Genomic DNA, 14394 nt, shown 5'->3' on the forward strand with positions numbered 1-14394 from the left:
ACATTGTGCAAGGAAAACTTCAACTGACTGGGATATTCTGGTGCCGATTCAATCTCCTCAACAGCTCTATTGAACATTACATGCGAAAGGGGTGTAGTCCTGTGGTTTGAGGACCAGCTGGCCAGATGTCAAAAGCAAAAACCCAAACATGAACGGAGATAAGAAAAGCTACCTTCAAACCATGAATGGAGGGAGATAAGGGAGCTACCTTCAGCCCCAAGTGTTACTACCTGCAGTACTGACCTGAAAACACAATAAATAGTACAATCTGAAAATGTCAAGAAAGGTCACAGAAACAGCTCTGAGATGTAGAAACATGAGCTGGAAAGGAAACAGCATTCAGCTAGCCAGCAAATCAGGAACAGTAGACACAGAGACAGCACCAACAGATTGCAGAAAAACCATAGTTTTATAGACATGTCCTTCCTATCTCCACTACCAACAGTGAAAGTAACTTATGCAGTAATGTAAGCCCAGCCATGGGGAAAGGACAATGTCAAAGCCCTTACCACACAGGATGGGGCACTCTCTGTTCATGTAGCTCTGTTGCTCAGCTCTGACTTCCAAGAAACACATACTACACATTTGGCGATACCACCTAAGCTGCTGGTTTCTGGCACATGGTCTTGTGCCTTTCCAGAATAAATGAGGTGTTCGAGTCAAAGGAGCAATGCTGTGCTGGCCACCCCACACATCATCTTCATACCTACCATCTGGGCAAAAGAATGTTCTTTAGGAAGGACAGCGAACGCTGTAAGGGGGATTTCTCCTCAGCTCCTTTAAGCCAGTCATTTTATACCTGTAGGAAACACAGGAAGCTCCTCAGCTGGAAGTAGGTACAGGATTGAACAACACTGAACTACATGCACTTGCCTTTGCCCTTAGTTTCTTCCCATGAACCATGCTGGAGGCAGGACAGGGAGATGCAGCATCCTTTGGTCCCAGTGCAATTGTTTCTGTGTGATGTCTGGCTGCTCCTGAGCCTCACATCTTCCTCCAAACACCCTGGTGTCCTTGATTTTTTCCAGGTTAGAAGGATGGCCATGCTGCTGACTGAAGAGAAGTCTAAGAAAATAAGCCTAAAGTTTAAAGGTGAAGTTTCTACTTGGGACAGCATCTGTTGAAAGAAGGTGGGCTCTGCCATGCTAGCCCCAAGCCTTGCAGCAGATCTGACTGCAAGTCCCAATGTCACCATGCCACTGACTGTTCCCGCAGCTACAAGGGAAGATGAATTTAGTTCAAGGAATCTTGTGTTGCTACATTATTTAACAAACAGATGCACTCAAGAGGAAAACACAGGCAAGGACTCTGTTTAGCTGCTGCGTGGGCTGATCAGACCACTTGAAGAAGACAGAGGCTGCTTTCCAGAGTGAAAGGACCCAAATCCTGAATCTCAGAACCACACTGCTCTAGCCCAAGCCAGTCAGCTGTGATAGTCACACAAAGACTGCAGCACAGCCATAGAGGAGTGCCCAGGCTACATTCTCCTGGGATATTTGTTGTACCATAAGCCAGGCAGCCACTGCCAGAGTCTCCCTGCCTCTCTGCTACTCAACCCAGACTGCTAAGGAGCACAGCAAAGAAACCACTGGGGGTGTCCACTGGCCAGGCACGACCCAGCCTGGCTGTGCTCAGAGCCATGCCTGTACTGCAGTGCCCTCTACTCACACTACATCTCCACAGTGGAGCTGAAGAGCCAAGCCAGTCCTGCAGGACCAGAGGAGAACCCCCTACCCCATGAGAATGATGACCTGGAGCACAAGTAAAGAAACCATGGTTTTATTAATGATCATGTGCAAAAGGCACTGTGGCAGGAGAGAGGGGACTACTCCAGCATGAGGTTTGTCTCCTCCAGTGTGATCTGCGAGATCTCATCCACCTGATGCAACTCAGAGTTAATGTCCTTGAGCTCCAGGTAGGAGAGGATGAAGGAGAGAAGCCAGCTCACATTCATATGCAGGTTCTTAAGTTTCTCCATAACACCGTAGGCAACAGGGCAAAAGCCAAAAGGAGAGTCAGTGGCAAGAGCCTGGATCTGATACCTCCCATCACACACCCAGCTGCTATCCCCCTTCCTACCAGGAGTACCATGTGCACTGGGGTTCCTTGCTCCATCCCAAACCTTATCTCCATCACAGAACCAACACTGTGCAAGGAATCCAGCAACAAGGTGCCACACTATAGAACAGACAGAGTATGGACAAAGAACCTTTCTGTAGGGCATCTTTGAGGCCGGATGAATTATTTGGATTCATCTGGTGATTCTGCCTCCTCACAACAGCAGGATCCTCACTTGCAACCCAGTTACCTATAGAGCAGGGTGAGGGATACCAGGGAAGCAGTGTCCTATGGAAATAGCAGCACATGGTGACTCCTGCCCTCTCCCTGCACCTTAGGGATCATAGGGCCTGCCAATCAGCCACCCCACAGCTCTGACCTCTTCACATCTTCTTTCTCTGGGCCTCTGCAGGAAACCTATGCCTCCATCAGCACCCCTAAGTGCTTCTCTGTATTCCTGATTTTCTCATTCAGTTCAGCCTTCTCTTCTGCAGACCTCGCCAGCTTTGCTTTCTGCTTCTGCTGCACAGCTTGGCAGTAATACACGTATTTCTTGCTGCAGGGCAAGCCTTCATCTTCTGAGCTCTGAGCAGCGCCTGTTGCTGTTGGCATTTCAAGAACTCTGTTTTCAGGCAACATTTCTCACACTCAGTTTTCTCCACCTGAAATAGGAGGAGGGTGCACGCACATGAATTGTACCAATTGGTGTCATGATTTAACTTTTGCCAGCAATTAAGGCCCATACAGCCACTCCCTCCCTAGATGGGATGGGAAGAGAATTTGGAAGGGTAAAAGAAAACTCACAGGCTGAGATAAAGACAGTTTAACAGGAAAAGCAAAAGCCGTGAGCACAAGCAAAGCAAAATAAGGAAGTCATTCAATACTTCCCATCAGCAGGCAGCTGTTTAGAGCCCTTGTGGAGTTACTGAGCACCAAAGACAGCTCAGGTCAGGTCACTGCTGCACTTGCACTGCTTCTTGTAAGGCTTGTCCTCCACTGGTTCAGGTGGTTCCTGCTATAGGAATTCCCATAACATGCAACTCAGATCATGGGTTACAACAATTTAAAGGTATAGCCATTACAATCCCCACCCCTGCTCCCATAGGATCAGCTTATAGGGTTTAACTTTGCAACGAACACCTCCCTTTGCCCCTGCTCTGGCTCAAACTTATCCATGGACTGCAGTCCCTTAGTGGTACCTGCTGCAAGTGGAGCCTTATCTATGGGCCACAGTCTCTTCAGGAGTATACCTGCTGCAGCATAGACTTATCCACAGCCACAGTCACTTTGAGGTGCATCTGTTCCAGCACGGCCACAACGCCTTCAGAGATACACCTGGCTCCAGCACAGCCTTACCCACAGTCAGTCCCTTCAGGAGTGAACCTGCTCCAACATGGCCTTACCCATGGCCACAGTCCCTTCAGGGGTGTACTGGCAGTGTCACAGACTTTGAGGTGCTCCAGCATGACCACATGCACAGCCACTGATGCTTCAAGATGCACCTGCTGTGGCATGGACTTCCCCACAGCCACAAGTGGTTCAAGGTGTACCTTCTCCAGAATGGACTTAACCTTGGCCCACAATCTCTTCAGAGGTATACTTGCTGTGGCACGGACATAACCATGGCCACAGATGCTTCAAGGTGTACCTGCTCTGTTGTGGACTCGTCCACAGTCACAGACACTTAGAGGTGTCCTGCTCCCATGTAAACTCATCCACAGGTCACAGCCCCTTTGACTCAAGTTCACACCGGAGTCCCAGCCTGTCCAGTACAGCGCACAGGAACAGCAGTGATGCTCTGGCCATCTGCCAGTCCAGGCGCATCACCACTGCTGTTATCAGAATGCTCCCAGGCACAGCACAAGGAGATGATAAGCAGTGCAACAAGCAGCAAAAGCAAAAGCAGCCACTAACAAGCACTAGACTCATATACAGTAAAGCAAGCAAGCCCCATGGCAAGCCTGGGAGCCTGCCAAGTAATAGCTAAAGAGCAATAACAGCTATAAATTCCATCTAGCACATTCCAATCAAATCTGTTATCTCAAACCTTTCCTGTCCCACGTTGAGTGCCAAAAAGGACTGCTGTGGTTTAACCCTAGCCATCAACTAAGCCCCACAGAGCCACTTTCTGACTTCCCTCACCAGCGGGATGGGGGAGAGAACTGGAAAGGTAAAAGTAAGAAAACTCATAGGTTGAGATAAAGACAGTTTAATAGGTAAAGCAAAAGCTGTGGACACATGCAAAGCAAAATAAGGAACTCATTCACTGCTTCCCATTGACAGGCAGGTGTGCATCTATCTCCAGGAAAGCAGGGCACCATCACGCATAATGGCTGCCTGGGAAGATAAATGCCATCACTCTGAATGTCCCCCTAGTTTTTATGGCTAAGCATGACATCATATGGTATGGAATATCCCTTTGGTCACCTGGGGTGGGGTCAGCCGTCCCAGCTGTGTCCCTTCCCAACTTCTACTCCCCTCCTAACCAGCCTACTCACTGGTGGGGCCGTGTGAGGAGCAGAAAAGGCCTCGACTCTGTGTAAGCACTGCTAAGCAATGGCTTAAAACATGGGTGTGTTATCAAGGCTGTTTTAGTCACAACACTAGAACATTGCCCCACACAAGCCACTATGAAGAAAAGTAACTTCATGCCAGCCAAGACCAGCACAATCAGCAAGATAAAAAGAGCTTGGCTGGGCCTGAAGAAGTTAACAGTCAGCAGGTCAAGGAAGAAGCCCATTATGTTCTTTATGGATAAGTCTCTTTACGGGGAAGTCACTCCCTCTCAACCCACCTTGACCTGCTCTCTCCAAAACCCTCCAAACCAACAGGGATATACAGCCACAAATTTGTTACCTTGCATCAGAGCACATCCCACTCTGCTGAAATAGTCTTTATTTCCATTTCGACGTTCTTCACTGGTCTTCTCACATTCTCCCACTCCATTATATCTTCCTGCTCCTGTATGTTAAGGACTTGCAATTCACTTTTTCCTGTCTCCACCACTGAAGATTCTCCACCTTTGATCTGTCAAGTCTTTCCTTCTATACAAAAGAGAAGAGCTGAATGGGAGTTTCATCACTTGCAGCAGTCTTCAAAACACCAACTGCCACAAAGAATCCCTTGTCTACGTCTCTTCTGCTCCTGTATGAATTTACACACACACACAAGTCTGTAGCCTGTGTTTCTGCTATTGAGTTTGGCATTTGCTTTTCCAGCTTCACATGGACCACACCAGTCTCCCTCTGATCTCTGCTGAGCTACTGGGCAGTGCTGGAGTCTCTGCCTTGAGGCAGTGTGACACACTGTTAGCAGGGCTGGTGCTGCTCAGATTGCTCAGCTGCTCTTTGAGCAGACAGGTGTGCAAGCTGTCACCTACATTCATATCCTCCTGTTTTATGCACAGAAATTTTTCCCTTTCTTGTTAAAGTACTACAAAGCTCTTGTGAAGAGGAGAAGTAGGGAGGCTGCAATCTGGATCTGGGGGGTGAAGCTCACTAGGTTCCATGCTTTTCCAGTATTTCTTCTTTTATAGTCAATTTGGGCTTGCTGGGGAAAAAGAAAAAAGCAAAGAGAGGGTGAGCAGGCTGGAATGCCCCCAGTTCACAACACAGTTCACCTCAGACCTCAATACCTCCTGCAGCTATAGCAAACTGCCAGTGCCTTGACTGTGGGGATGGATCCTCACCCTGGCCAGGCATTTGCTGCCCCAGCACAGAGGATTGCTGCTGAGGAAAACTCTCTATATAGCATAATACTCCTGACGCTCATTCCCATTTTAGGACACCAGTTATCATGCTTATTTCATGCAGTGGACATGTCAGCAGCAGAGCTACAAAGCCTAAAGACCCTGGCTCCCTACCTACCCAGCCCCACTGCCTGCCTCCCATCTGAGATAGCAGTGGGGTTGAACCGCAGTCCCTGAAGAAAAAAACCACAGAAATTTACTAAATGTCCTGTCTGAAACACATCTGCCTGACACATTTCACTAAACATGGCAGGCAGGTATGTTTCTGATGGGCTGCCATTCCAACCTTCTTCAGCTATAACATCACTTAGAGTGTGTTTGTCCACAAACCCAGCCAGATCTCGTGCCTGTCAGAGCCCTGGGTACCTGACCCACTTGCAATGCAACCAAAAGCCTGAATTCAGGAAGGGAAAGGCCAGTACACCTTCAAGACTGTCTTATGGCCCAGGCCCTCGGATGGATTCCCAACAGCACTGGGAAAACAGGACAAGGAACGTGGGCACAAGGAGGAGCATAGGAAAAAGCAGAGTGTGTGGAAGTTATAGGGATGGGAGAGATGAACAGCGCTGGAGAGCAAAGATGTTGATGGAGCTTGCTGGAGGTGCTGCAGGGAGTTCATGATTGGAAAAAGTAGTTCAGCATGGCAGCAGTGAAGAGAAACAAGAGGGGCCTGGGGAACGTCTGAACGCCGGGAAAACAGGAGCGACAACAGGTATTTGGCCCCACCATCATGATGAGAGAAGCAGCTTTGACAATTACTGCTCTAAGCCAGCTAGGGATGAGCAGGACTGTTCTTATCACACTGTGTTTTCAAAGCTGGTCTAATCCAGTGGCCTTCTCCCTCCCCAGGATTCTGCAGGGAGGAGCAGGTCAACCAGACAGATCTGTGATCAACCAACCAGCTGCGACACGCGCAAAGGGCCACAGAGAGAGATGCCAAGGTGCACTCGACTGCTCTCAATGACAACCCAGAAGCCCCATTGCAGGCCTTTTCCCTGGGCAACGGGTGGGCAGGCAGAAGGGCCAAGTGTGGGACACAGCCAAGCAGCCCCTCAGCCAGGTAAGCAGTGCCACCGTGTGGAGTAGCCCACATTGCTCTCTCCTGACATTGCCGGTAAAGGTTTCAGGAGGGGCGAAAGAGCGAACACCTTCTAACCACTTGTCTAGCTAGTGTCTCCATAGAGACCACTGCTCCCTGATGGAGCCAGCAGTGACAGCGCCCTTCCCGTGTGCCCTGCTGTGCCACGCTCTGGCTGATGCTCCCCAGGGGGTTCTTTTATAGCTGGGGGGCTTGGTCACAGCTGCTCCTGGCACCACCCCTCTGCTCTTGCATGAGCTGCAGGCTCCTGGTGGGTCTCTCAACCCCCCGAGGTTTCCCCATTTCAGGAAACTCCCTGGTACACCATACCAGAGCACTCCAGGTCACGCCAGCACTGGAGCCGCTCGCCTTGTCTTACCTTCCATCCAAAAGAAAGAGATGAACGGGAGCTTCAACATCTGCAGCAATCTTCGAAACACCAACTGCCACCAAGAGTCCCTTGCTGCAGCGTCACAGAGCTGCCCAGAGAACCCATCCTGGGTAGCCATGTCCAGAAGACACTTCTGAAAATTCAAAACATCTGAGTCTTTAATATAACCAGTTAACCTGAAAATGGGGAAAGAGGCCACACAGGACCACTGCTGCCACCCCAAGAGAGGAAGGAAGCAGCTTTCTGCATCCTCTTCTATTTAGGACAAGCAGGGAAGGACCACACTAGGACTAGGCAGGACAGGGTAGGATTGAGCACAGGGACTGGCACTGCCCTGATCCCTGATTCCTGGTAAGAGTTTTAAGCACGTCCAAATTGTACACAAGAATCAAAGTCTCATTTTATATGATGCTCCAACACATTCACATATTGGCATCTCCCTCGGCAGGATGGAACACAAATAACAGCAAGGCAGGGATGAGAACCTGCCAAGCCCTGCAGCATCAAGCATCAAGGCTTTCCTTGTGCTGGCTCCTGCAGCCTTCTCCCTCCTGCCTAACTTTTTGTTCCGTGATCTCCCCAGATGACAATGACATCCCCTCTTCCTCTCTCCACCCAGCTCCCTAGACCAACAAAAGGGGAAAAAAAAAAGAGCAAGTTTCTCCTTGCTCTCTCACCAAGGGGTAAAATGTTATTTCACCTGGAGAACAACAGGATACAAGAGAAAAGACATCTACTACATGCCAATATCTTCTGTACGCAGGACATCCAACACCTCTCTTTCCCCTGTCATTGCTCCAGGTAGCTGAGCTGCAAAATGGAACTGGATATACCCCTTCTGGCATTTCTGTCTGTATCCAGGTCTCTTCTTCTCATCACTGTATGCCTGCTCCTCAGGTGCCAAACAGCTTCTGCAACAAGAGCAGTTAGCCATGCTTGAGCGTGTGAAAGAACAGCTTGACTCCCTGCTCCCACCAAAAGTCCCCATGGTTTGTACGTCTATGCAATGTCTCTAATCCTTTGGGATTTCAGATAAAAGATCAAGAGAAAGCTGAAGAATCAAACACTGTGCTTAAAGGCTAAAGGGAAAGAGAGCCACTTGAATCCCAAAATACCATAGATGAAATGAAATACAGACTATGAGACACAGTTCAGCACACCACATATGCTAGCCGCTTCTGCTTCAGTTTTGAATTGACAGGGAAATGCATTGTAACACTTGTGGGTAACACAGACCATTAATACCAGCTGCTTCAAAGAAAAGGAACTGTCACAGTCATGAGTTACGTGGAAACAATCTATAGGAAAAGCTCCCTCTACACACCACTATACATCTGCAGCGATGTCCTGAAGCACAAGATAAAAATCCTGCACATACAAATTTAAAATAGAAATGAAACTATTACTTTTCTGGCAGCCACAAGTACTGCACATGTGTTTTCACTGAACCGTCCAACACATTCTTAGGTCTCCATCCTCAGACAATACTGCTAACTTAGAAATTACCTGTACGCCTAGGCGATCCTACTCACTGCCTTTACAGTACCTTACTCGCTTGCTCGGCTCCGCCACCACCTTGCTGATTGCTCAGTTGAACCAGGTCAGTCTGAAGGTACTCATGAATCCCACAGTCCATTTGTCTGGCTTGACAAAGAACTGTCTTCCGTCTGTAATCTGTCCTGCTTCCTCTTCCAGATCACCCATTTTCAATGTATCAAAGAGCTTTAAACGAAGGCAGTCCTGTATTAGCTTCCTCCTCTATTGAAAAGTGGGTTTATTACCTAGTTTCTAGGCTATAAAAACTTACTCCTCAGCCTCCAGTGCCAACTGATTTCCTTAACAGTTTATCATGAAGGCTATTTTCTCAAGCAAAACTGATTAGTCAGCAAAAGCCTCAAGCCTTTCTCCACCTCATTTTCCCCTGACACAGCACATCAGCCTTGGGGTGGGGTGTGGCAGGAACTGGCTCACATACAAGGTGAGCCGTGAGCCCTATCACCCACTTTTCTAGCAGAAGCAGCTTTGAGGACTCCCTTCTAAGCTTCACACCAGGATTTGGCTTCTCAAAGGTAACCAGAAGATAGGAAGAAAATTCTTCAGCCTCTCTATTCATTTAACTACTGGGACACTATGCATCAGACCAGATGGGCCTGAGCCCAGCTGTGAGGTTTGTCTGGAATCCCCCCTCACTGCATACTGCAGTGTACCTGGGAGAGGGGACAGCACAACAAAACAGGCAAGAGAATTCTAGTTGCATGTCGCCTATTTCCAAGTTAAATCCAAACTAGATTTTGGGTTCATGTCTTTCATCCCCTGCGAGTCACACACAGAACAAAGCTGGGGAAAGGCCGTCGTGTTCCCTTTCAGCTCTCACCAGCTTACCTGTAATGAGTACATTTCTGGGCCAGGAAACTCTGGAACCACCTCCTGAGAGTGCAGAACCCTTCTTCTGGGGCTCTCTTCATCATCTGCAAGGAAGTTTGCTATCCAAATATCATGCTTATTCATATAAAAATCCAGCTCCAGCTTCCCATTCTTATTTCTGAAAAACACAAAACACAAAAATAAAGACAGTCTCCTCCAGTCATCAGCACTCCAGCCTGCTCTTCTGTATCAGCATCCCAAGGGAACTTCCCGAGGAGCAGATAAAACAGCGTATTTCACACGCTCCATGGATCCCATTAGTCAGTCATTTAATTACAGGTATTTCTGTGCAGAACACTCGATACTTTGAAGTGTTAACACAGAAATATGGAAGTTCCATTGCACAGATGGGAAAAGGAAGTAAATGTATGAATTGGTTTCCCCTGTAAAAAAAATAGCATGCCTGTGATAGACAGAACTAGACCCATGTGTCCTAACTGCCAGCATGGAACCCCAAGCGCTCAGTCACACACAAGGAGGAGAAATCCCTGCATTTGTTCCTCCAGTGGCCAGGCTGAATGACAGTGGACTTAGACCATCCAGGCCAGGTGCTGTCCTGAAACTCTCTGCATTTAGTTTTTACTCATCCCCAGGGCACCGCTGCCTCGCCACACACCATAGCCCTGTACCTGTGAATGCTCCAGGTGAGGATGCACATGCCCTTTTTGCCCGGAATGGCATCAAACTGTGCCAGCAACTCCTCCCTAGTGTTGAAGAGGGTACGCTCCAGGATGGCCTCCAGACTAGGCAGAGTCTTCAGTAACAATCATTTTCTCTAGAAGCCGCAGTCAAGAACAGGGTTGCCCAGTTCACCTACCTCCCTTTTGCTACAGGGGCACAAAGAAATGGACCTGCAAAGACCTGGCCACAGGCCTGACACTCCAGAAAAGCGTGGCACGGGAGAGGCTACAGGAGGAGGGTCTCAGAGAAAGACTGAGCCAGGACAGACATGCCAGTAGGATACTTTGAAGAAAAGTACCGAGCTGAGTAGGGGGCAGCAATGTTATGCCAGCTGATAATGTGTAACTTCTGCTGGGGAGACTGTATGCTCTCAGCACCCTTTGGTGTAAAGGGAACACAGCCTGGAATTATGCTAGCATGCCCAGGCAGCACCAAAAGCCATTTCAGGTGCAGAAAAGCAGCAGAGAGCATAGCTTCTGGGCAAGGGACATGTACATGGGTCCGCATGGCGTGGAGGGAAAGGGACAGAAACAGGTAGCCCATAAGTAGGTGGCACGACTGCAAAGGCTTTCCAGGAGCCAGGTTAGCAGCAGATGCCCCCAGGCAGAAAAATGACAAGTTCTAGCCCAGGGAAAAGGGAATAATCCTGCGTGGCAGTGTGTTGACAGCAAGGCCTGCGGCAGGGACTCTCCAGGTGCAGCACTGATTACAGTTATTCTCACCCTCTCCAAACGTGCTGTGTGCATGTGGCCAAGGGACAGCTGCAGGCAGCCTGTGGCTCAGCATCATGGCAGTGCCACTGGCACCCAATGTCGCTTTGGAGGAGGGCAGCAGCACAGTCACTCAGCCAAGCGAGGACACCATTTTGCTGGCTGAACAACAGCAGTGGGATAATCACTGTCTCGGCACGGATAAGATCCATGTAGGTCTGGGAAAGCAGCCCCATGCCGAGAGCCCCTCCAGTCTTGGTGAAGATGATGACATCCTCCCCCAGCCACATGGAACCAGACTTCAAGCTGTACAATCCAATGGATGGGTGGTCTATCTTCACAGCCTTCTCCATAAAACCGAAGTTGAAAGCAAGCAAAGCAGGAAGGGGCTAGAAACGGGGAGTGCCTGCCTCACTCCAGGAGCAGGTCTACATTACCACTCTTAACTTTTGCAAAGGGATCTTAGCTCCTGTTCAGCAGGGAAGACAGCAGGGATCACTGCAGTGCTGGTAATGAAGCCAAATCCTGCCAGTCCTATACTGCCTTCAGCACTGAAGAACCACATAAATTGTCAGGAAGAGTTACTCACAAGGAGGATTTATTTAACACCTAGGGAAGGACTCCAAACCCTAAATAAATAAGCACCTCCATAACATTTTTTATATTATGGACAGGGATATCAAGAAGATGAAGAAAATCAAGAAAAGCAAGGCAGTCTGTTTCCAGCACTGCACACCCAGGCCAACAGACAGCCAGGGAAACCCCACGGGCCAGTTCTTCATAATTATGCACCAAGCCGCATGTCTCGCTGTCCCTTCTGGGATGGTTTGTACCAGCAATGTGATGGCCTTCCTCCACTGCACACAACGACAGGGCAGGAAGGGGACAGAGCCTCTGGTTTTTATTTCCTGAACCCCACTCACTTTTCCAAAGTGCTATGGTTATGTGTCTTCTGTATTTAAAGAAATAAACTTCCTCTGCTTTCCTCCCCTGCATTTTCCTTATCTCAAACAGAATGGTCAGACAGAAGCAAAACCAAGCCCCAGCCCCTTCATCCCTGTGGATTAGCTGTAACAGAGGAAGAGCAGGAGTTCTGCATTGAAAGATTCCTTCCTCCAGCCTTACAGACCTCTAGTCTGAGAGGCAACCAAAGGAGCACCACAAAGGCAGAGCCAGTTTGTCAAAAAACCCTCACCCTTTCTGTGTTTGGGTTCAAAATGCCATGGTAGAATTATAACCTCTGTAAAGCTCACATCACTGATTGTTCAAGTAAAAGCTTAAAACCTGTTTTCATTGTAGTTAGTTATGTAATTAAAAGACAAGCCCTACTGAACTGAAATTTCTTATCACATTTCAAACCTCTTGCCATTAGTCTGCCTCATTCTCTCTCATCGCTAAAAATACTTCACATAGAAAGATTAACATGATACAAACACGTCCTCTAAAGCCATGACTTTAGAGCATCCACAAGTAACACAGACAAGAGGGGAAACTCCCCCATAACGTGAATCTACAGAAAACGACTCTTGGTTTGACTTCAGGCACATATGTTCAGTTTTATATAGGCCTTCTCTATGTCACAGCACAAAAGTACCTCCTCTGCTTATTACACAGTTTGCACACCAAGGAGCCAAATGGCTTATGTTAGGGTGGTTAATGACAAGCAAAAAGTTTGCTATGATTCCCTAAACCACTCATCACACATTGAGGCAGACTGCGTACACATGTAAGAGCAGTTATTTTGCTCCTCTGCATACTGGAAAGGTGAGGAAGAAGCAGGGAGAGATGTATACATTAATGCTGGATGCTTGCTTTGGCTGGAAGCCGAAGGCCAGTGGCAGTGCTCACGGGAGAGAGGAGAATCCAGCCCAGCAGCTGGATAGGGGAGGGCTCATGGCTGGTTACCTGAGCGTGCATAAGAGTGTGTGAGGAGTCATTCCTGCCCTGTTTTCTATGGAAGTTAGACAAAAGATGACCCTTGAACTCCACAACATCAACTCAGAAGAGCTTGGCTGTCACACTGTGATGCAAAGCATCATCTATGGAAAGAAAAAACGTAGTCAGTAAGAAATAACAGTATTACATCCCCATTCGCTCCCAAGCCGTCTTTGCCCTCAGGTCAGTTTCAAGGAGGAAAAGCAGCTTCCCAAACCACCTCTCTTCCCAATGGGGGGGTTGTGCCTGGGAAGGGAGGTGGCACACTGCCTAAACCTCGAGGTTTTTGAGGCTAAACCTCCCAGCGGTGAGGTGGGGCGGGTGTGCCGGTGCCAAGCAGCACAAAGCAGGGGGGGACACGCCGTGAGGTCGGCTGGATGCTGCTGCCACCGGGCCCGGGGAGCTGCGGGCGAGCTGTGGGAATCCACCCGCCATCACCGCACAGCTACTGACAACGGCTCAGTGACCTCTGCACACCCCCAGCGCATCACACACGTTACGGACAGGCCGCTTAGCAAATCCGTGCGGATTTTTTTTAAAACACACCACAGCTTGCACAGCCGCCTCCGGCACCGCGGCCGACCGGGGGTGGCGGCCACAGCCCGGGGGACAGGCCGCGGGCTCCGTCAGGGCGCCCGGCGCTCACCGAGTAGCGTTGCCGGGGGCGCGTCCGTGGGGCAGAGACAGCGACGGCGGAGCGGGACGGGCCCGGCCCGGCGGCAGAGGGCCACCTCGATGCCGAACTGGCTGGCCACAGCCCGGCTGCCTCAGCCCGCCGGCCACAGGATGGCGGCGCCTCGCGGCGCGGCAGCGTTAACGCTCCTCCGCCCCGCCGGGCGTGGCGACATGGCGGCGCCCGGTGCCGTACAAGAAGATGGCGGCGCCCAGCGCTGCGCCGCAGCTAGGGCCACCTGGGAGCACCGGCGGAACCGCCTAGTGAGGCCCCTGCCTCTCCCCTCAGGGGTGAAGGTGCCCGAAACAAGAGGCCGCCGGCGGTCCCGGCGCTCAGGCCGGGCTGGCAGCAGTTGCCCCAGTCGGGGCAAGTGGCTGGCAGCAGCCTCAGCCCAGGGCATGGGCCTCCCGGGGCACTGGGGTCCAGCCAGGCCTGGGCCTGGGCAACTCTCCTGGCGATGGGGCTGAAGGCAGCCCCGGGGGTTTCTGCCACGGCCCTGCCGTCCGGCAGGACAGGGCAGGCAGAGTGTGCTGGGCTGTACAGCTCTGGGCGCTGGGGCCCAGCACCACCCCGCAGCGATGCTATTGCTCTGGGGCCTGGACAGAGCAAAGCCTGCTGGCACCAGGGCAAAGCTGGTGCTCAGCAACACCACAGCCCCTTTTCTCTTTCCATTTTTCAGTTTGCTCTGAATGAGAA

General features: G+C 50.1%; 1 non-coding gene across 1 annotated transcript; it reads right to left on the reverse strand.

Moving 5' to 3' along the window:
- Positions 1-390: 390 nt before the first annotated feature.
- On the reverse strand, positions 391-13693 carry LOC106631234 (uncharacterized). The gene is made up of 6 exons (XR_008735309.1): positions 13672-13693; positions 12996-13129; positions 9658-9817; positions 8822-8997; positions 7264-8186; positions 391-5607 (listed from the first exon to the last, which is right to left on the reverse strand). It is a non-coding gene; the product is annotated as an uncharacterized LOC106631234 (transcript).
- Positions 13694-14394: the final 701 nt, after the last annotated feature.

Source organism: Falco cherrug, chromosome 15 (assembly GCF_023634085.1).
Source record: "Falco cherrug isolate bFalChe1 chromosome 15, bFalChe1.pri, whole genome shotgun sequence".
Classification (NCBI taxonomy): domain Eukaryota; kingdom Metazoa; phylum Chordata; class Aves; order Falconiformes; family Falconidae; genus Falco; species Falco cherrug.